The following is a 24,300-nucleotide window of genomic DNA, read 5'->3' on the forward strand; positions in this document are numbered from 1 at the left end:
ATTCGTTTCTGTTTGTGTACATACTGTACATGTTCTAAATGTCTCCATTTGGCCAGAAGACACATGGACGAATGCTGAAGACCTTGTGTCACTTGTGTTTCTCTAACATTAAAGATACTGTATGTAACCTTTTATAAATATTATTTCTCTTGGCAGAGCAGAGCGGATTGATTTCGAGTATCATTCTAGCACCATCATAAGTGGCATATTGTAGATTTAAGTGCTGTGTATTTAAGTGCTTAAACGAAAACAGTAAAAGGTTTTTACAAGCAAATACTGCATTTGTACTGTAAGATTAAATATTTTGGAGGAAAACAAACATGTTGTCTGTGAACCTTATATTGAAATGTTCATTTTCAACATATTGGTGACTTGCCAAATATATTAACATCTTTGGTTGCTCCTAGTTGTGTATAAATGTAATTAGATTTGGTGGAGTGTGTGTTTGAGAATGTGTAGATGAGATGTCTACCTCCTAAGGTTTGGGTTATAGTTTTGTGTTTGGTTCAGCGCCATGTTGCTGCAATTAAGGTTTACCACTCTGCTGCACTGTGTGTGTGTGTGTGTGAGAGAGAGAGAAAGATAATTAAATGTAGCTCCATGTTTCTACCTGTGGCTGTGTGTATGTGTGGTAATTAAATCTCTCTCACTGTGTATATCTGAAGGAATGGAGATAGGGAGCTTAGTGACAGAACGATTTACTGTGACATAATGACAGTCATATTAATACATAGGTGTGCGTGTGTGTGTTCAGCGGCGTTAACAGAGACCTTGTGTTGGAGGCTAGATACTAACTTTATTTCCTACTCATCAGTATGTACTGCCTGCTGTGCACTTGTGGATTTATCGCTTGTTTTGGTTTTTAAGGAATAACCTGTGTTCAGTAGTGAAATAAGATCATAAAAATTGGAACCCAAACACTGTGAATATTTATTTTCCGTGTACTTCCTTCTTTTAAGGTCAGTTGTATTACTCTGTGTTTCTCTGTTACTGTAAGCAGTAAGTTTTGTTGATTTGCACATAGCGTTTATTAAAGAATGTACTTACTTTACATCCTGTGGAAACCCAGTCTGCAAAAACATAAATCAGAAATATGTCTTAGAAGTAAACATGATTACAACTGCATTATTTTAACATAATGAGGATATGTTGACAATTAACTGATAATAAAAAGTTTCCAGACAACTGTAATTTTTCTCCAACCTCAACTAAAGTCCTTTTCTTGACTAAACCCAACCACACACTCCTCCGCAATTAGATTCAGGTCTCTAATATACCATTCCTACACACCCTCCGTTTGCTTCAACCACCTCCAGGTGACTCACTTTTTGTTAATGTAGTGCTTCAATCATTCAAGAAAGGAGCATAAAGAGAACATGATTGGGTTTGCAGCTTAGTTTAGTTGCATAGGTATTCCTAATTCTTAGGAGACCTGCTTGCACATTAGATACCTCTATTCCCTGGCCCAACAAACCTGAGAGGAGGTGTAAAAGTGCTGCTCCTCTCCTGCTGTCTGACGTGCAGCATGTGGTTCATTTCTGTCGGGCAGTTGCCGGATAAGAGCTCAGACTTTTGCTCTCACTTTTGAAGTGTGCTGTCGGTAAATGGTCTTCACAGCAGACAGGTCCAGTTAGAGGGTGTGTGGGCCAACCTCCTCACTTTATTGCAGCCTTTAAGGACAAGGTTCCTTCTCTCAGGAATAAAGTGGAAAAATAGTCTGTAGCTTTTCAGTAACTCTTTGACATAGTTCATGTCATGTTCTGGTTTTAAGTCATAGGTCTTTGAAAACTGATCCTCCACATCCTCTATATTTATGTTTTCCACATTTTATTTTAAAAGCAGAAGAATGATTAAACTCAGTTTTATTTATTAAGGCTGTTTATTCTCAGTGTGTGATCCTATATCAGCATGAAGGCGACTCAAATGTCTCCCCAGTCGTTATACAATATATCACATTACTTAATTTCTATGTACAAATTACACGGAAATATATACCGTGCCGTGCTGGTATTTTTTGAGCTGGGGTCACCATCGTGACACCATGTTTACTATAAACTGAATAAACACTGGTTTTGGAGCAGAAAGCGGGACAAATTTTGGATGAGCAGAAGCATAAAGTCTGGGAAAATCTGTTCAAACCAATCTGCTCCCTTTAAAAAGTCCACGATAGCCTGAACCGTGCATTCACCAGCATAGTCCAACCGAGTACGTGCATAAGCTAATTTGTCTTATGCTACACTGTGTTTCACACACACAACTAAGTTCCATTGACTTCTGATCACTTTTACGTGTGTGTGTCTGAGAGATAGAGAAAGAGAAGACAAAATAAAAGAGAGTAATCTCTGCACTGTCAGACTTTGGTCTCTATTGGCTGTGCTGGCACCGCTTGGCAGCCTTAGCAGTGCAGTAAAGGCCAACTCATACGGGTTAGCTATCCCCTTTATTATTATAGCCATGAGCAATGGACGCACACACACACACACGAGTAAATCCTGCAACCTTGTAGCTACCTAAGTAAAGGTACACTCCCACCTACCCCCACACACATACAGGTGAGTTATCATTGCTTTGCCCTCAAGAGCACTATCAGTCAAAATGTAATTCAGTCACCACTTGATATACTAGTGTGTGTGTTTGTTTGTTAGTGTGTATACTGTACGTATCAGCATGTGTGTGTGTCTGTGCGTATGTATGCATGTGTGGGTGGGTGTGTGATATAATGGCAGGCCAAAGGGGGCAGAGAGAAATAGAGGGAGTTGAAACAGAAAGGTATTCTTTAGCTTTTATTATCACGATATTGCCAAGGGCAAAGAGAGAGAGAGAGAGAGAGAGAGAGAGAGAGGCAAAGATAGAGAGGAAGAAGAGACAGATAACCAGTGAACTATGCTACAGAGAAAGAGGGAGAAGGAGACAGTTATCTCTATTTTTCCTTTGGGCTTGAGAACTACTGCTCTATGGCCATCACTGCTGCATGTGTGTGCATATGCACCTTACAATGCGTGTGTTTTTTGTGCATAATGGAAGTAACCTCTTCAACTGAACCTGCCTTCTGTGCATCAGTTGTTTTTATTATTTTGAACAAGCAGTGGAGCGGAAAAATTGATGTCTCCAAACATCCCGAAATCTTCTAGGATGCTTTATGGCACAGACAGAATTTAACTGCTTTGCAGCAAAAACAGCGAGAGGGCACCATTGTTCCAACAGACATGTGAGCTAGAGATTTCAGCCTTTGTTGCAGTGACAGATGGTGGAGCAATGGAAGTGCTGATGGTTCTCTGCATCAAAGCCCTGCTCTGATGCCCAAGCACAGACTGAGTGATGGAGTACCACAGTCAATACTGCATGCAGCATGATGATGACCACGTCATTCAACAAAATGTCAAGGCCTGCTGCAGATTTTCTGATCCAGACAGGGGTTGGATGAGGTGTTTGCCTCTCCTTCACTGTCAATGTGCGTTGTTTACTAGACTGCAATAGGCCTGATGGACTGACATGAAATTTTGTTATGGCTTATTTAACAGATACTCAGGCTCTAGTGACCAGCAGTTTGCAACGGCTGACTGACGTTTCGGCCAAATATGTCAAAGATTGAGTTCCTTTGCTCAAATTCATTTTGGGACAGAATAGTGACTGGTTTGCTCCACTGTGCTGAGAATGTCTAAAAGAAACTTGGACCCACCATGTGAAACCTGCAGGCACTAAACTACATGTATTGCACTTTTGTATCCAGCAGCAGCTGCTCCCTCCGGAGTCATCATGTCCATTTTGGATGGTTAGAGCAGTAAATGTAGTGCTAACGACGTAACAAAGAAAACAGGGTTTCCTGTGTGTTGTGTTAGATGTAGGTTGAGGAGGCCTCATGTAGGCTTCATAGATAAATATCTACTTTGCCCATCACTTTAAACTACACTAAATGCTGAAGATTAGTTTTTGCCAAGACCTGTCATGTAATTTGCAATAATACCATATTGTCAATACCTATTCTTTCAAAAACCTGTTGTCAGTTTATGGCTCAGATGCTCAAGACGTGATGTGACATCCTCAGAGGTCTCTTAAATTTCTAAAGCTGCAATCAAAGCTGCACCAGTAGGCCTTTTCTCTCTGCAACATAGCCCACCTGCCTTTCATAGCCTGAATAGCTCTGTCCTCATTCTTGTGGTCATAGTGACAGCATTGACCTAGAAAGCCAGGTTCATTCATAAGTGTCGGTTGAGCTACAGCACATTCCTGAATTGTTTAGAGTTCCTTCTGGGACTTCTTTGCTTCGAGCTACAGTACAGTTCTAGTGCAGCTAGTGAATATTTCCATCTCAGCATGGTTAGTGTTTAATTTAACACAGGCCTCATACTAATCACAGGACTTGTGACAGGTCAGTGCAGTGGTACGTGCAGTGTGGGGCTTCTGTGGATCAAAAGGTAGGTCACATTGTCTCTATGACTTCCTCGGCTCTCAACATCTGCTCCATAGCAGAGCTGAAAGAGCCCATCTGTCTGCAGCAGAAAAGCACAATATACAAAGAAGCAGCAGAGCCTTTAGGATCTCTTTAGCATCTGAGAAGTTAAGTCAGATCTTAAGATATCGTAAATTTAATCTTCAGCAACATTAATTCTATTTAAGGGTGCCTGTGCCGCTTTGTATCCAGGAAGTGAGCTCACTAACTCCTACAAAGGCACTATGACTATTCTGCTGTGTGTATCTTCTGATTTGATTACGAAACATTGCAAACAACAGAGAAGATTGATCACACTACCACATTGCAGGTATTTTGAATTGTGCTCCGGGATTGTTTCACTCTTGTTATTCTGCCCTCTAGGGAACCTAGTAGTAGTGATAAGAGTGGATGGCAGCCAAACACGTCCATCATCTAATGAATATATCACAAGGGTTAGAAAAATTTATGATAGCTTCTCAGCCTATTGTCAGGGGTGAGAGCCAAGAATCTACAGATTGCTACAGACCAACAAAAGCACAAACCAAATGCCATAAATTAGCTCAGAGTCGATCTTAAACACATGAAGGGAATAGACAGAAAGTGTGTGTTCTCTATTGGCACGATTTTCCCAATTAGCCTCATCTGTCGTAGTGGATTCATGGTTAATAACTAAGTTATCTACACTGCTCATTAAGACTTCCCCAAGCATTGTGTGGCATCAACATCAAACACAGTCTGTCTCATAGTTTTTTCCCCCACATCTTTTCGATATGGAGGAGGGTGTGTCTCCTGTCTCTGTGTTTAACAGACTTGTAATTAACTAGTGGTCTCTTATCTCATTGTGTTGACAGAGTTGTCAAAAAAGCTGTGAGTCACACAGACAGTGAAGAAAAGTTGGAAGGAGATGCAGGCAGATACGATTACATGCAGGGACATGAGAAGGAAACTCTGTGTGTTTTTATTAATACTTTAAAGGGGCCTCTGTGAGTCTCTTGTCACTTCATGTTGACAGAGACATGAAAATGTGTCTGAACACATGAATCATACAATTAAGTAATGGAAGAAGAGCGAAAGAGAGAGATTTGTGGTTTCGAAGACATTGAATTGATGCATAATTTAGGGTTGTGTGTGTTATTGTTATATGTTTAGCACTGCACTTCCCTCGACTCACTATTACTCCAAATGTTGCTTCTATTTTTTACCACTACACTGGTTTTAAAGAGTGAACCTCCAATAACAAGAGAAAAGAAAAGCAGACACAGACTGGATGAGATGGGACAGAGGGCAGTAATGAGCAGGATGAATAGAAACACTGAGGTAAGTTGGATTTCAGATGTGTGAGAGAGAGAGACTGTAGAAAGAAAGAGAGAGGGAGAAATTGAATGGGATATCAAATGAGTGGGCAATTAGTCACTGCCTTCTTGCTTCCTGCTATGACTGGGTTTCCATGGCAATCATTAGCATATAAGACATAAACCCCACCTCCACAGCCCCTAGTGCCTTGTTAACCAATTAACTTCTGAGTCAGTGAGTACGAAGCTAGCAAGAGCTGAAACTGGGTATTAAAATTGATCAAAGTGAAAAAAGGGTTTAAATCTTTGCCTCACCATATTATAAATTAATATCCCAAATGGTATTTAAAAAAAGGCACACTTGACACAATGTTGGCATGAAAAGGAAATTGCTGATAAATGTATTATTAAAAATTTTGTATGTGAAGTTCTCACTTTCCTGGTGATGTGCTTTTTCTAATGTGAACATGTACAGCTTTAGAATACACCAATCAGCCATAACATAAAGTCCACCTGGTGGTTTTAATGATGTGGTGGACAGTGTGTTCTGACACATGTTGATTATGGTTAGTGTTATATTTGTCCCATGCTAACCATTGTCGTCACATTAAAATCACCAGGTAGTGTTGATTAGTGGGGCTGATTAGTGTAGTTAAACATGAATAATCATTAGTTTTCATGCATGCATGTTAGAGATGCTTCTTTTTTCTCTTCTGAGCACTGGAAGGACTTGTTGTGATGTTTATGAAGTTTGTATTAATACAAGACTCACATGCCATAAAATTATAAAAAATAACACTAGTTGGAAACTCCAAAGACAATACTATGAAAAAAACTTTGTGGCTATACTTGATGTACAAAACAGCAACTTTAGTCTTTTTTACCTCTATATGAAATTAGGAGAGGCCTTTAGACCCCTTTCATTTTAAGACCTTGATATTTTAATACTATTACCACTCTGCTCTTCAAGATAATGGATGCTCTATGACCTGAACAATTTCACTGCTGTGGCCTTGTGCTTTAAGGAGCTAAAGAATTACACACTTTAAAGAGACACCCCGAAGATATGGCAGTTGGGTATAAACTAGAGGAACTAGTTCAGTGTCCAGTCCCAACAAGTCTCTGGTCCTGCTAAGATACGACAGGTGAACAGCTGCCTGTAGTAGTGTCCTTGAACAAGTAACTGAATCACAAACTAGCCCGGTGACACCAGCTCTCTGCTACATTATATACCTTCTGAAGAAAAGTTTGTGAAAGGACGATGTATTCTGCAATGAAAGGTGGCTGCTCACAAAACTGTTCTAAAGTGCCCTTGAACAAGGCACTGAATTCCAAATTCCTCCAGGCTGTTGCATCGCTGCCAGGCCTCTGCTCTGTCGAGAAACACCTGAGCAGATGAAGCTGAAACTAAAAGATTATTGTTTTGGTTTTACAACATTTAACTTTACTGTTTTGTGCCGGTCCCACTTGTCTCATCAGCTTCATTTCCAGCTGCAGGAAAAAAGCTTTATTGGCTGAACTATATTATAGAATACAGCACTACACCTTAGACAGGAAAACTTAGCAAGTAGCTTGTGAACAAAGTCTCAACAACAAGTGTTAAAACTAGATATTTCCTCAGAAACTGGTGAAAAGGCAGTGCTAACAAGAGAATATCATAAATACTAGACTTAATCTTTTTGTGTGGCCTGAAATACAACCTTAAAATAAACACTAGTGCTTCTTATCTGATAGATGATGCTGATGTGCAACTGTCTGTGATGATAACATGTCAAAGTTGTGTTTATAGTTTTATTTTATTGCATTTGTAAAGGACAAAGTACAATATTAAACGTAATAAAAAAAGGAAAACAAACTAACTATAACATAAACAAGGCAAATGACTGGAATGTGAAATGTAAAATTCACAGTATTTGGCATAAAGCTCATTTTAATTTATAGCTCCTTTATCACAGGGTAACAATACTGATTTAGTGGTACTTGACGAAGGATCTCAACTTATGTCGGACACACTTACCAACTTATAGATGATTATGTTTATGATTTAGTCGTGACAAAGTCTGCTCCAGTCTGGGTCAGCCGGCGCTGAGTTGCAAACAGAGACCTATAAGAACTACAGCTTCACCTGAATTGACCTTTGTTTAACAATGTTAATTCACCTCCAGTTCCCTCTGTAGGCTCTTTAGTCTTTGCTGTTCCACCTCTTCATCCAAGCAATCTACACTTTTTATAAAACGTGGAAGCTGCCGTTTGCCTTCCATGTGTGTTTCTGCACATGAACACATGGTAACTTTCAGTGTCGCTGGATTTGCATGTTTGTCTGCTGCCAGAAATTCCAGTAGTTACTGACCCGTTCATTCAGTGTATTGACCAGAGTTTACTGAGCCGTTAGCTGTGTGCTCCTTCCAGTCTGTCAAAGACTAGAATAGTTTTTTTTTTTGCATGAAACTATATTTAAAGTGCAGGACCAAGGTAAAGCTGCATCTTAGCAAAATGGTCTATTTTCTATTTATGGCGTATAAAATAAGGTATTTTAAAGTTTTTTAAAGTTCCAATAAACAAAAGAAATAACAACTCAACTGAAACAAAGCGGTGAAATCTGCATCTCAGCTCAGGTTATGTGTGAAATTCAGTAAAAGTGAATTACGGGCTCGTTTGGATGCTGAGTGTGAGCTTTACTTACAATTAAACACACACATGCATTAATGACAGGACGCAAAGATCACAGAGCAGGATTTCAACTGTAGGTCCGTTACCATAGCAACAGAACAAAACGCATTGGAGACCTGTCGCCATAGGAACCAATAGCCAGAGAGGAAGAGACAGAAAGACAGAGACAGATGGAGAAAGAGAGATGTAAACAGAGGACAGAGACAGGGATAGAGAGATGCTGTGAGATGGAAACAGAAAAAGAGTGCACGAGAATAATAGTCACGAAGTGAGGAGGAGGCGGAGGAGGAGGGAGATGAGACAGCTCTGAGGGGTACAGTATGACTGTATCCACTGTACCCCCATGCAGCATGTGCATAACAACATGTTAGCAACATATGCTAAGGTCACTCCGAGTATGTGTAAATGTCAGTCAGCATAACAAACATGATGCCAGCTTGAAAAACTTACTTCACATACAACAGCTGCACACTGCAGTGACTGTGTTCTCTTGTGAGATTATGCAAAGTGTGTTTCTGCCTCTCGTCTCAAGGGCAGCTCAATGGTAGCATTAGTCACAGAACATTCCTGCTTGGTCAGTGTTTCCTAAAGAGTAACCTTTGAATCATAACATTGGGGCTAGCTGCCTGAGTAAAGCTACAGTGAAACTAGTTTAGGCGCTCCAGCTGTTCCTGTCGTCCGCCCAGTTTGAGCAGAGAGACCAACTCACAGTGTTAGAAGAACTGGCTGTGGACTGCATCCAGTTTGGCTTGTTACCTGTGTACAGTATTACTGTAAATACTGTAGAATACAACATTAAATCAATTTCTAGAAAACTTTCATGCAAGAATGAAACAAAAGGAAGGAACCGTGTCTCTGTGCAGCTTTGTAGGATACTTGCTCGCAGCTGTTTACAGTCATTTGCTGCCTTTTTAAAAATTCATTGTGTATTGTTGCCTATTGCCTGATGTGCATGATGTATAGTTGGATACTTATGCCTACTTAGCAGTAAGCTGGGCCCCCAAATTTTGCCAGCTGTAGCCACTTGTAAGAACAACATCCTAATGTGATTTGCGTGAGTATTTTTGTGAGCTCTGGCAGAAAATTATAGTAACATCATGGAGGATTTCTCCAAAAACAGATACTTTATTGGTGAAGCTATGATCATTCAATATAATGTAAACTTCATGCTCTGCTGCTATCATATGCTGTGTCTAATATCTCTATGTACATAAGCCTTTTGTCCTCTTTTATGGCCTTTAATATGCAGTAGTAGTAAGGAGACAGCAAGAAAAAGTGAGGAAGACTAATTCAGGGAGTGGGAGAGTGAGGAAGAGGCAGGAGAGCAAAGCAGTCAACACGAAGGAGCAAAAATAAGACAAGGCGTCAGAAAGAAAGGGCGAGCAGAGGCAAAGGAACGATTGGTGTGTGTGTGTCACCATCTAGAGATTAGTGTTAGCTTAGTTCTTATTCCAATCACACACGCTGCCTAATGAGCTAATGGCCCTGACAACCAGACACACACACGGAGTGAGGGACAAGGAGAGAGAGGCAGGCGGATAGATGGAAAGTCACTGAGCTAGTCAGTCAGCCAGCCAGTCAATCAGCTAGTCAACCTATTAGCTCCTCGTTCTGCAGAGACGTTTGTGTGACTGTTGCAGATAAGAGATGCGTATTATTACAGTGGCATTTTCAGAAATGAAAAAAACAAAACAAAACACGACTCTTCTCTTCTCTTGACCCCGTCGTCTCTCTGTCCTTCCTCTCTCTTTATCTGCACACAAGGATGCAGACGAGCAGGTACAAACTGAAAATGCCTGTGAATGTTGTGATGCACAAAAAAACTGAAACTAATTTCGATTAAACTCCTTCTTGGCTTTAGGGGGTTACATGCTGTAGCACCCCCTGAGGTGTCAAGATCACAATTACAGTGTATTTGGCAAGAAGTAATGTTACAGAATAGTGAAATAAATGACTAGATGACTATGTCCTCTGACGAGTTGAGTAAGACCCAGAGGAATCGGCACCAGCTTCATGATTAGCACCTCCTGAGGTGCCAAGCTCTGGCTCTCCTGACAATTATCTATATGTGTTGCAGATCGCTGAATCACTAAAATAATTGTGAATTTGGCCTCAGATAGGAAATATTGAAATTCAGTCACTGAAATACAAAAAGAAAATGGAAAGATAAAGTTATTTTTTATGTGTTAAAGCAGCCAATTGCTGATTGCTCTGGCCTCAAACAAAATGTTATCAGCGTTATTATTATCATTTTCATTATTCTCTAATTATCATTGCAATTATAATCAAAGTCTTTCCTACATGCCTACTCTGTTCTCGGTTCACAGCTTCATTCTCTCTGTGTTTCTGACATTTTGCTGCTGCAGTTGGTCCATGTTTGGAATATGTTGTCGTGATTTTTCAGACTGCTCTCTTTACTTCATTAAATAATTTTCCAGGTTTTAGCCATTTCCAGAGGGCATCAGTATTACCAGAGCAGGTCAGCAATTTGCTTGTGCCTCTGCACATTGGTAATGTCAGTCACTCCTCGAAATGCTAAAATGATTTACTGTGGCCCTGCGGTAACCACAGAAACACATCAAACAACGTCACCCACAGGGGAGGAAAACACGTAGAATCGTATTTCAAGTGGCTCAGTGTCTTTTATAAAGCCTCAGTCCTGGTTACATGGTTTTAAACATCTAGATGTGCTGTTCACAAGTTAATAAAAGCACAAATTATCAGATGTCCGCCTGGATACAATTAAAATTATCCACACATGTAGTTCACAATGCAGTATTTGCTAATCCTCAGACCTCCCACGGTAATAATGTCATCCACAGAGTGCTCTAAGATTCATGCATCTGTGCGTGGACCGACCATTTGTGCTCTTTGGACTTTCATCATCATGTTTTCAAACCTTCCCTGATTGTCAGACCTCTTGAAACTAATGAATGCTGCTAATTAGCATATCAGACATATTTCATTTGGACAATTAGTTTCTTATTTCTCAAAAGAATTAAAGAAATTGAAGAAGTTGTTTATTTTGATTATGAACATGTAATTTTTAATAATAATAATAATAACAACAGCACAGGTTTGTGTAAGTGTCTATGATTTGTGAAGACCTTAGAGCTGTTGATTCTCACCAGGTTGAAAGAATCCTTAACAGTTTAGACTCCACCAGTCGACAGGGTTATTGTGTACAAATGGAAAACACTGAGCACTGTTGTTACCCTCCCCAGTATCACAGCGAACATAAGGAAGTCCAGTTGCCACCATATAGCTGAATATGAAGTATGCCAAAGTTTTTTGTTTGTTTGTGTTTGTTTTCCATGTGATGTTTCCATTATTGAAAATTTCACATGTACTGCACGTTTTTGTATGTATGTGCCTGCAGTTGTGGATTGACAGGCCAACTGCTGTGAAATTTACTGGACATCTGGACCCGTGTTCATTACTGCTGGTGGTTCTGTTTAGGAAGCTGCAACATGAAGAGAGACAGTGAGAGAAAGAGAGAAAGAAAGAGAGGGAGTGCGAGTCAGAAGATGACAACAGCAGCATCAATCATCTTGTCAACGAGCATCCTTCACCACTTCAGTAGTCAGGCACAGATGTTTGGCTGTGTGTGTGTGTGTGTGTGTGTGTGTGTGTGTGGCAGCATTTAGCTGTTAGACATCTGTGTGATCTGCTACAACTCTGTCACACACATGGAGTAAATGTCCAAAGTTTTGTTCCTGTAATAGAACTAGCTGATCTATTAAACCTGGGGAGGAGCAGCTGTAGTTACTTCTGCACCTTTTCAATTTAAACACTGAACCCTGTGAATTATTGCAGCTCATCAAAGCTAGGTGTAACAGATGATGGACTCTGTAGTGTAGGGTACTGTCGGTACACCACGAGTGGTCTATTATCTTATTATCTTAGAGCAACTAGAGGTGTTTCAAGATCTCTGGATTTGTGTGATTTGTGTGTCTGTCCCACAGTTTGTGTTTGGGACTTCCAGACTGAGCATCTTGGAAAAACAGTAAAGAGGCTGGATTATGTATGTTTTGGGGTTCATATTTTTTATTCTGAGGCTACTACTGAAAACGTTGTGAATAACTTACAAAAGTAAAAACAGATTTTTCTTGTTTACTGTTTGTTTATCTTTATATTTTTTCGCCCTGTACCTGAAACAGTTCATTTAGCTCCTGCCCCCTCCAGCCACCTGGCTGAGCTAAGGCAGAAATCACATTAAATCACAGTATAGCATAATTACTGTTGGTGTTACAACTACAGTGCTACTGAGGTACCATAGTAACATTTATGAGGAAATACTAACCCATATTGGGCAGGCTGAGAAAACCTTTCGTCTGTGAAGTGTTTCAAAACTTCATTCACAACCAAAAGAATCCTTTCTGCATTGCATACCGACCGATCTCTAAATGCATACATCTGTTCCTGAGACGAGTGATGCAAACACTGCTAACCTGAGCAGGTGTGCACAAGTTAATGTCAAAATGGACTCACAATGGTTGTAGGTATTATCATTGGGAACATGTCATGTCACGTCACGTCCAGCTCACCTTGTCAAACACTGGCACTGTTAAATATTTACACTCATTATACATCCTTAAATACCAAAAAGCAAAACAATGCCTCCTTCAGAGGAGGAAGCCTGGCTTCTGAAAGCAGTAGTGAGGACAGTGGCGCCTTCTTCGTTGTGCATGGGTGAAACAGAATTCATCCCAATGATATGAAGACAGCTGTGTGTGTGTGTAAAATATGCAGGACCGGGTGTCATTTGAAATTCTTTATCACTAGTACTGATGTTTTTTTGATATTTGACTTTGAGAAATACAGCATGATTTCCTGTTGAAAAGAATAAGTAAACAGGACTAGGAATCGGGGCAGACAAACGGATGCTACGGATCCTTCACTTCATCTTTAAAATGATTTGTCAGGCACCTAATTGATCAGTATTGATGAGAACAGTGAGCCCACGATGATATGTATGATACATATCATCATATGTATCATGTACATTAAAACAATATTTTCAATGTAAAACATGAACATTCATGAATCCCTGTTGGCTCACATATATCTTCAGTAAGTAAATTAAGAGAATCTAAAGCGCTGCAAGTGTTTTAAAAAGGATTTGAAAAGTATGTGTAATGTTTTAAGTGAGTTTGTCCTAGTTTTGAGGGTGGAGTTCTTTGTTTTGTTTTTCCATCCTAGAGCTCAAACAAATTTTCTGTTTTGAATATGCAAACACACACACACACACACCCACACACACACACTGCACTCCCAGACACACTATTGCCTCCAATTCTTCATTTGGCTCTTTAAAAATCTTCCATTTCTCCTTTTCAGTCACTCAGCTTTTACTGATTAATGGCAAAGATTCTTTAAGATGTTTGAAAGCCAAATCACACTTTATGTAACATTGCACATCCAAATGAGACATGTTTTTTGAGGAGGTAACGGTTTAAATGTAAACAACCATAACACATTTCTGCTGCAAATCCGCCATACACAGGATGTTTTCGCAGCCCTCGAGAAAAGCCCGTGCCGCATTTTATATGATTTCTCTTGGTATTTACTAAAGATGAACACAAACACAATTGTTGCAGAAAAGCACAGTAAATGCATGAAGCTAGGTTTCATTCACTTTACCTCTGTTACTACATCTGTCTCCCTCCTCCTCCACAATGTATTTATCCTCCTGTGCTTTCTTTCTCTTTTTCCCCCCTTCTTCTGTAAGTTAAACTACAACAAATAATCCAGTCTTTTGGACAGCCTGTATGGTGTTTTAATGTGATTTGGTGAAGCTATTCAAAGCTACACGCATATGCAACATATTGACAAAAAGCATAATATTCAGCAGCCCCTCCTACACCCTGCACTTTGCTATGCTCTCTAAAACAATGACTGGAAAGTAGCTCTATCCTTGTAAGGACACTCACGGACATAATGTGCATATCTTTTTTCCCCTTACCTTAAGCTTAGCAATTAAAACTAACTGTCTAACCCCAACACATCCTAACCTAACACTCATCTAAACAATAATTCTGCTCTTACCTATGAGACAAAGTCTTTACTTTCAAACAACCTTTCAAAGTTGTGAGGGTCAGCCGAAATGTCCTCCTGATGATGGTTGTGAACTAAAACATATTCACACAATCATGCAAACACAACACACAACACACACAGTTACAGTCTTGCTGTCTCTGCCTCTCCACAGTGTATTGACAAAGCCCACTAGCTAATCCAGTGTGTGGGTAGTGTTGCCGGAGACAGAATTAGGTGGATCACACTGGATTGCCCACTCTCCTGCACCCCCCCATCTACCCACACACTTCCCATTCTCTCCACATCTCCCATCAGCCTGCGTGTGTGTGCTTCTGTTTGTCCCCCCATGTGTGTTACTTAGGTGTGTGTTCATGCACATGTTGTTGCTCGTGTATGCTTGAGTGAGAGAGAGATTAGATTCCCCACAGTGCACTGCACCCCTACTGTAGATTAGCTGCTCTTAATGTGGCTCCTCACTGCACAAGCACAGAACTTAAAAAGTCTCATTTTGTACAGAAAAACACACGAGACTCTTAAGTGTGGACTTATCCAGATTAAGTGTTCCTAAAGCCATACGTCTTCGATTTGACAATTTCACTTTGCTGCATCTACACCTCCATGCACCTTTTGTCACCATGATGAATTCCTGTGCGCTTAAGTGCTAAGCAAAGAACATGTCTCTAATTTGTATTTCCGATGATAGGAGTTCAAGGGCAATCAACTTCCAATATTACAGTAGCTGGCCCTGGGGATCCACTATCCTTACTGGCACTCCAGCTTTCTCTCTACCGCTCAATATCAATAATTGCAAACAGGTGAAACAAGTAGAAGAAAAAAGATTCCCTAAGGTAAGAGGAGTAATATAACCTGGATCAACATCTCCTTTGTGTCAGAGCTTTAAGAACAATTATTAAACAACACTTGAAAATCTGATTTTTAAAGTTTGCCTGCTTGTCCCCGTGGGAAGGTTCGGGAATCTGACCGCTTATGAAACTGTATGCACTGGCAAATTAAAAAATCCCTTTTGAACCATCTATCATTTGTGATACAGTATATCACTTAAATTCAATCAATGAAAGTCACTTTGTGGCGCTTGATAGCACAGTGATAGTCAAGGTTTACTGTAAATTATGAGTAAGAGAGCGAGTCACAGGCTTGGGTGTGTGTTTATTGTTCAGCTATAAATAAATGTTATAATTTTTGTCAGCCATCGCTACTCAAAATACATTTTTTCACTCAAGTGTTTAAAGGCTTTATTATTGCCAGAGGGCAGCTTACATGTGCAGCTCACATAAGAGCGAAGTAGAAGTGAATTCAGCCTGTCAGTGACTAGAAGGCAAGAGAGATAGAGAAAAAACAGGCTGAGAAGAAGAGACAGAGAGGGTAAGGGAAGGTTAAGTGAGATTTAACACAATATTCAGGTTGTTTCTACAGTATTTTTTAGTAAGGTATTATGGGAGGCTGTTCATTTTAGCAAATTTGCACAAATTCTGATTAAACACAGTGAAGGTTTGAATGCAGCATCCTCTTTTTAAGGATTACCTGATGTGCCTACAGGTGTAAATGAACATAAGAGTGAGTGTATGACTGAGTTTGTAGGTGAGTAAATGTGTTCTTTTTTTATTTTTGAATAATATTCAAAAGTCAGGTTCAGAGACTTCAAAAAGATTGTTCATATTTTTGGGTCACAAGCAGGACTTATGGTCATGATGCTCATTACAGAAACATATACAGCCCATAATAAGCACAGGCCATCTGGACAACACAGTATTAGGCTGCTGTACTGAATTGCCCTTTGGACCGATGCCCTGTTCTGTCTCTAGCTCTCTCTCTATCTCATTCCCTCGCTCTCCACTTCTCATATGCTTTGCCAGGTTTGTTGTTTTGCCCTAAAATCAGTCACTTTTGTGGGGATTAGAAAGTTGGATTGAACTGGATGTGTTCAGCTGCTTGTTTGCTTTGCACTGTTTACTGTAAAAGCATATTGATCAAAGTGTGAACATTTTCCATTTGGTGTCCTTGTGTTGTAATATCAGTCACCTCCCAGCCCAGTTGACAGGAATGAAACAGGAACTTATGACACTGGTGACAAACATCTCGTCTGTCAGTTGTTCTTGTCCCATCTTTGAGATGTTAAAACCTTGAAAAATGAAATTAAATTATAATTACATTGCTAGTATGTGAAAAACAATTATAGTCAACTACAGTCAGGTGTATATACTGTATGGGATATGGTGTTTGATAAAAGCTCCTTACCACATGGCACACTGTTGAGAAGGTTTGGTTGTTTTGTTTTTGTTGTTATTTTTTGTGATTAAGATTTGTTTTCCTTAGTTCTGGAACAGAACAGTACGTTTCACTTCATGTATTCCACACTCTCTCTCCAAAGCAACCTACAGCGCAAGCAAAACAGCCAATTGCCATGAGAAGACATGCTCCAGTTTTGTGAGACATATGTTCCAGATAGGGGAGAAAATACATGTTGTGGGACCACTGAGCTGAAAAACTTTGCTTGGGGTCTTTTGCTGTGTGGTGTAGGGAACATTAGATACTGTTTGTTAGCAGTGGGAAAGAGGGACTGTAGAACTGGATCAGGGTTTTCAGCTAGGAAATAGCTGTTGAGTTGACCACTCTGTAGGCGAGAGTCAGAGCTTTGAGTCTGATGTGTGCAGCCACTTGAAGCCAGTGCAGAGATATGAACGGTGATGTGACGTGTCCTTGCTTTAGTCGAGACAAGATGTGACTAATGCCTGCATGAGGTGTTGGGTAGCATATTAAAAAAGATAAGGTCTGATTTTTTTGATATTGTAGTGGGCAAACTTCCAAAGGTTCCACAGAAACTATAGATGTTCCATGAAGCCTATGGTACATCTATAGGTTCTAGGAATCTATGGAAGTGGTACAGATGGACAAGAGAAGCAGGCTGAGAACAGAGTCCAGCATATCTGTGCAGAGTTGGATTCTTGGCTCTGCCAAGATACCTTGAAGGTTTGGCCAGATAGGTAGGAACCGAGCCAGGAGCTGTACCAGGGATGCCCGATTCAGAGAGTGCAGACAGGAGCATCTGGTGATTTATAGTGTGAAAGGCTGCGGCCTGATCAAGTAGGATTAGGACAGAGGACTGGGTCGCAGCTTCTGTCAAGAGGGCCGTTTCTGTCGAATCACCTGTCCTGAAGCCAAATAGGTTGACATCAAAGAGATTATTCAGAGATAAAACATTTGAGACTCAGTTGAAGACTGCTTGTTCAGGTCTTTCAGCCATAAATGGGAGAAGAGAAACAAGTCTGTAATTCTTTACAATGAAGGGTTTGGGGGTGGCTGCTTAAACAGTGGACTAAGCCAGGGAAGATATTAATGATTTGTGCAACTGCAGGGGTTAGTGTGGTTACAAAACAAAAAAAAGAAGATATAATTCACATAAATATTGGTAATGACACATAAAAATGTTTTATTATGAATATATGAATGAATTAAAATGAATTAAGCAGATGTTCATGTAATAATTCAGTTCTGTGTCTCTACATACATTTTTTGGTGGAATACTTGAGTGATTATTGTAACAGAAACCATTTCTGACATAAACGACAGTGGCAGCTAAATGTCTTGTCTTTGTGTATTCCAGCTCTGTCACCACATGTCATTCTGCTTACTTCACTCGCATTAGCATTTACTTTAGTTTCACCACAACAGAAGCCATTTGTCACTTCATACTAACAACAAAAGGTCTACTGGTGAACGTGGAGCTCCAAGAGCTTTTTCTTTTTTAAATTTGCAGCTTTGCAGATAATACGAAAAGTAACAACCCGTTACTCTCTTCACTTTCTCTCTGTCACTTTACACTAGCAACAAAAGTTCCAGGAGTCAATTTAAGATTTTAATGGGTCACACTTTTGACAGCCTGCATAGTAAATCTGCTCTTCGAGGCCAGTGAGAGCAGTTGAGGCCATCCATGATTTAACGTGTCCTCAGCCCCCACCCCACCCCACATGCAGGCAGATGTATCACACACCCTCACAGCTCCCCTAGCTGTGAGCCTGAACCGAAACAAGCTCCTTTCTCACATGCCCTTACAGTATCAACAGACGTGCTGAAACAATCCTGTTCAATGTGTATAATTTAATATGTCTTGTCCAAACTGCATTCAGCTCTAAATGAATAATCGGCTGACAGCATCAAAAACAAACCAGAGCTGTCAACAAGCTGTCAAACTAAATAAAACACGGATACAGACACTCCTCCTTTCTTTCTCTCGCATCCTACTTTCCTTTATGCTGTTAGCGATTCCCGTGCTTCGCTGCTGTCTGTTCTGGAAAACACACATACGTAAATCATGAGTATGATCATAAGCATGTAAATTTCTGTTTTCCTTGATGTTTCCCTGCTGAAATAACAACCAAACAACTAGGATGCATGATGGAAATAAGCCACACAAGCAGGAAGGTGGTCCAGTGGTTTACTGTATTTATTAGCATAGAAACAGGGTTTTATGAGGTTATGCTGATTTTTCCACCTCTCAGTCTGTAAGGGCAGGATTTAGCATACTCCCCATCCTCTCTACACAGTGATCAGTTGGAGGTTTGACTAATTGGCTGCCCTCCTGTCACACTGACTGACTGGTTCAGTGATTGATTGGCTCCCAGGTCGATTGACTAACTGGCCAGATAACTGGCTGACAGACTTAGCGATGGTTGACTGACTGGCCAGCTGGTTGATGAAATAGCGTACTGGATGACTGACTGACTGAGTAGCTGAACATAATAGAGGCTCACAAGTCAAAGTCAGTAGACCAGAAATGGCAGCAAGCTCCAGTGAGATTATCAATACACACAGAAACACACACATGGGTTTTTAAAGTTAGGCTACACGACTGTAAGCTTCAAGAGCTCGCATAAAATCAGTTTGGATCTTTTTCAGGAGAGTATGTTTCCTTCAATTCTCATTTGCTCTGACAAATATGTTGATATTTGGCTGCACTGTTTTACGGCCTGCAGTCTATTGGATTAAAATGTCTGGTTTGGCACTAAAATCTGGCATCAAACTGGATTAACACATTTCTTTGAAGAAAAAAATGGCATTAGAAGATGGATGTACCCCCTCGGCTGCCAAATGTCAGCTGGGATCAGCTCCAGCCCCCCATGACCCTCTAGATATGGATCTCTAATTGACGAACGGTGTCCCATTCTAGCATGGGAGCACTATAACTTTAATAAATAAACAATTAGCTTTATTACTTTAAGGCTGATAGCTGTAGTTAGTAAATGATAAAAGCCTAGCCGCCCACAGAATAACCAAAAATAAAAAGTAACTTTCTCATACTTCAGCTAACTTTAATGCTTCTCTGTGTGACCTTTACTCTTGGGGCCTGTGGTTCTCTTTATTCATTTGGACGATTGGACATCAGAGCACCATGCTAAGCTAAGTACAGCACCCAAAACCACAACCATAAATCAGCTGAGCTCATAAAGCTGCACTAAAGTCTCAACTAAAAACATAAGACACAGCTTGAAGCTACTTTTCCAAGTCCAAGAAAATGTTTTGAAAGTGATTCGGCGAATTTGACACAATTGTCTCTATAAGATTTTACTAAACTAGACTAAATTACACAACACAGAAAGAATAAAAACAGAATGGGGTCATATTTGAATATTTGTTGCAAACTACTTACTGACAAATAAGCATTAAACAAGGATTCACTGAATCAGGGAAACACTGAAATTTCATGGTGTTATTTCTAAATGGGAATCAATACAGAGTTTCCACAGTATCATCATTACACCAAGACCACAGTACAGCACTATTACAATTATTTCTATATTGCTATCTGATTGAATGCGACGTACTTTCTTTCATTTGACCACATTAAAAATATGAATTAATTTCCCTGAGGAAAATTAAATATTGGAATCAATTATACATAGACGTTAAATCCACTGAATCAATTACGATTCAAGGCTTCTAAAACTTTAAAAAGACCATTTCTTTCCATTTTCATGGAGGCGGGAGCGCAAAAAGTATTTAAATGTCAAGATGTAGGATTTTTTCATTAAGCCAGATGAAATGTTGTGCCATGAAATAACTTCTGAAATGTTTTAAGCGTTAAGCATGAACCATTAAGGTATGACTTAGTGGCATAAATTGACCTGCTTTATAACTTCTCTTCTTCTCCTGTGGTATTTTATGGATGATTGCCTTTTATTCAGATATTATTTGTTGCTGTCTCTTAAATAATACACATACAGTTACTACATTTCTACAAAAAAAGCATTAACAAGTGCATTAAATTGTTTTTAATTAGTCAGCAGTGCACCATTGAAAATATTTTTCTTTCTCTTTTCACTCTCACAATCGGCTTTCAATGCTGTTTTAGCAGGTGTTTTCTATACTAACATCATGGGAATCGTTTTGATTAAGTTCCCCCCTCGGAGTGCTCCATTCACTCTCTTTAGGCATTCATCTCTCTCCTTTCTTTCACTCATTAATGGGAATTCAATCAGTTCATTACTCATCTACAGTATGATCAGTTTTTCATTTCTTTAAGTACCAGTCTTTTTTTTCCCAGTGGACCCACTCTACCTCTCTCCCTTTACCTCCTGCCTCATCGCACATTGCACATGCACACGTTTAACTGTCACTTAAACACAGCAGATTATGTGTGTTGACATGTTGACATGTTGATGATCATATTTACATGAAAGCAAACCAGCTGACAGACATATAGCAAAGCTAGTGTGTGAATGTGATCAGTGTGATCACCTCTATGTTCTTAGTGAGGACCACTTGGGCAGATGCTTCTTTCTGGTCACATTTAGCACCAAATGAGAAAATCAATATCAGTTTTTTCACAGAGATACATCAAGGTCGGTAATGTTCAGCTCAGCCAACCTTGTCTTGTAAAAATGATGTACCTATGCAACTAAACTGTAAATGTGATTATGTTTTCATAGCTGACACAGTCGTGGAATGATTATGTTCTCTAACCTTAACTAAGTGCTGCGTGTGATTGAGGCTTGGCATATACTGTACATCAGCTAACCCTACATGCTAGGCTGTATCTTCTTAGATAACAGTCTAATTTCTGATGCAACTAGCTGTTTTCAAACATGTTTAGGACCTTGAAGTTGCTGAATAGTGTGAATACCATGCTTCATTATAGATCTGCTCCTTTAATGTTCTATTACATTTCTGCTTTTTCTGCAGCTGCTAATAGTCTTCCAGTTTACTGGAGCTCGACTAAAAGGATCTTTATTCTTATCTGTGCAGTAGAACCACAGAGAAAAATCATATTTTCTCATTAGAATGTTGGTGACGAGCAAGAAAGGCTCTTGAACAGCATTGTCCTGATGTATGTTTTACTGGCTAACTGCTGCGCCACTGTGCCAGCTGACTGTATCTAGTCACCTGTAATGTACAGGTGTACAGTGCTCCAGGAAATGTAAGTTGTGTCCTTGTTCAACTCCAGTGTCTCCCCTCAGTGTTTGTTTCTTCACTTGTCTACTGACATCCAATAGCACATGCAGGTAGTTGTTACATTCATACTGTCATTCTGTTTGGGAAAAATCAACTCACGGAAATAACATCCATGTAGTATGTGTGTGTGTGTGTGTGTGTGTGTGTGTGTGTGTGTGTGTGTGTGTACTTGCTAAGGGGTTGCAATAGTGACAGGACATCATGCTCCTCAGGAGTCACATCTGTCTGAAACCTGAACACATACCCATACCCATGAAGACTGACTGAAGATCATTTTGCGTTTCCTGATTCATGGTGTTTAGATTTTATAAGTGTAACAGTAAAGCCATAGTGTGTGTGCCTCAGTCTGTTGAACCTTGTGGCTGTAAGTGTATACTATTTAATCTCAATAGGAGCCCATTCATGGTGATATGATTACTGTCATTATAATGGGCTAATTACAATAGCTTGTCATGTAGAGTGATTTATGCTGAGTAGGAGCATTTGACCTGTGAGTGAGTGAGTGAGTAAGTGTGCGTGTGCCTTCTTCCTCCTCCCTAGTCCTATATAATGTATTTATTTGCTTATTTATTTTCCTCTCCTCCCCGTATCTCCGCCTCACCCCATCACTCTCTCTGTCTCCCTGCTCACCTTTTTCTTGTCTTTCTAACAGATTGTTAATCGCTGATTACTGCAGCAACAAAAGGTTAGGTGAGAGTGTTGATGGGATTCTGTTGTCATGGGAAGTGCTGAAGGCAAAAGTCAGCATCGGCTGAGTTTAATGATCCTGCACACTCGTCTGTGTGTGTGTGTGTGTCTGTGTGTGTTGTGAGTGTATGTTAAAAATCCCTTGTCAAATCATGCATGAATATGATGTAGTTTGTTAAAGAGCTGTGGGCTTTCACACATCCACAGACACACACACACTCAGAGAGACTGCAGAAGATGGATGTCCCAGGTTCTCTGTGTCTGTCTCGATCTGTCTTCCTGAGAATGACAACATGCAACGATCACACAGGATTTGCTGTGTAGCTATATGCAGTCACACAAACAGATACTCACAAATGGTACAGATATACATTAGGAAGCATATACACAAAGAAACAGAGAGGAGAAGACAAAGTAACAGGAATGAAGAAACTTAGAGATAAACAGTGAGTTACACAAACAGCACAAATAAAAATCCCAGTCCAATTTTTCTAAATATTTCATTTCATATTGGGCTGCCTGTTAAAGCCTTTTTCACCTACTGCTTTTTGAGGAGGCCCATGGAGGAAACATGTCACGTCATATTAAACTTGTCCCGTGCGCCTGTGTGTGCGTACGTGTGTGTGTGTCTATTTCTGTAGGACAGTTCCTATCAGGTAGTGCTGCATGTGGTACGGTGAGTTAAAAATTTGCATCTGTGCCTGCATGATTACTAATAATCGAATTGTTTCTGGCATTTGTTGTTGTGTTTTGTTTTGTTTTTTTTTTTCACGCGTTGCATAATAATAACTCTGCAGGTCGGTAAAATGGGCACATAGAAACTGTTGCTATAGAAACACCAGAATAAAAGCACCCTCCCTGGTAACTACACAAGTTTTTATTTCTTCCTGTAAGATAGGATAGGGGGTTTTACTCTCTGTATTCCATCTCTTCTCTCTTTCCCCCTTTCCCTTTGAAACGCCACAACAGTTTCTCCCTCTCTTCTCTCTATGTTCCACTTTCATTCCATTTCTCACTTCCTCTCCTCATCCTTTCAAACCTCCTCTTCTACTTCCTCAGTGGAGCCTATTTCTGAGAGTGAAATTCATTGCACTAGTGCACTTGGCCGTGACTGACAGATTTTTAGTAATTTCATGACCAGAGGCTTTAGCGCTCTAGCGGTGCACCTGCAGCAATAATGCAAAGGAGGCTGGATTAGAAGGAATAAATCATTGGTATCAGTCATGAACAATCAGATCAACTCTTATCATCCCATTTAACAGCCATGTGCTTCCACCACACACTGATATTTTGTAATGGAGAGAGTCACAGAGCTCAGTTGCGGTCTCTAAGCACAAATATGCATTATGCCTAAAATGCAACAGGTGTGCATCAGATTTGGTCCTAGTTCAGAAAGATTTATTCAAGGATGAGGAGTGCAAGCTGCTTTGAAAATATGCATCCTCCAAATTACAGTCTAAAGATAGAGTGCACATACCTGTTTCACTGCCTTCAGATAGGTGCAGAATTGGAGCCTCTCATACATAATACAAACATTTGTAGATGCCAAGTTCTGCTAAAAATCATCAACTGTTACAATAATTGCATGTTTGATATGATTGTAGTTGTGTCTTTTCCGAGCACTTGATGTGACTCAAACACAAATTCACAGGAAACAATACATTTTCTGAAATGACATGTGGTCTGAACAGGCAGAGGCATGATTTGAGTTTT

General features: G+C 40.0%; 1 protein-coding gene across 1 annotated transcript in view; it reads left to right on the forward strand.

The window, feature by feature from the left end:
* Positions 1-24,300, forward strand: part of LOC113174926 (CUB and sushi domain-containing protein 1-like) — a 330,106-nt gene that overhangs the window by 40,042 nt on the left and 265,764 nt on the right. The window lies entirely within an intron of this gene.

This window comes from Anabas testudineus, chromosome 3 (assembly GCF_900324465.2).
Source record: "Anabas testudineus chromosome 3, fAnaTes1.2, whole genome shotgun sequence".
Classification (NCBI taxonomy): domain Eukaryota; kingdom Metazoa; phylum Chordata; class Actinopteri; order Anabantiformes; family Anabantidae; genus Anabas; species Anabas testudineus.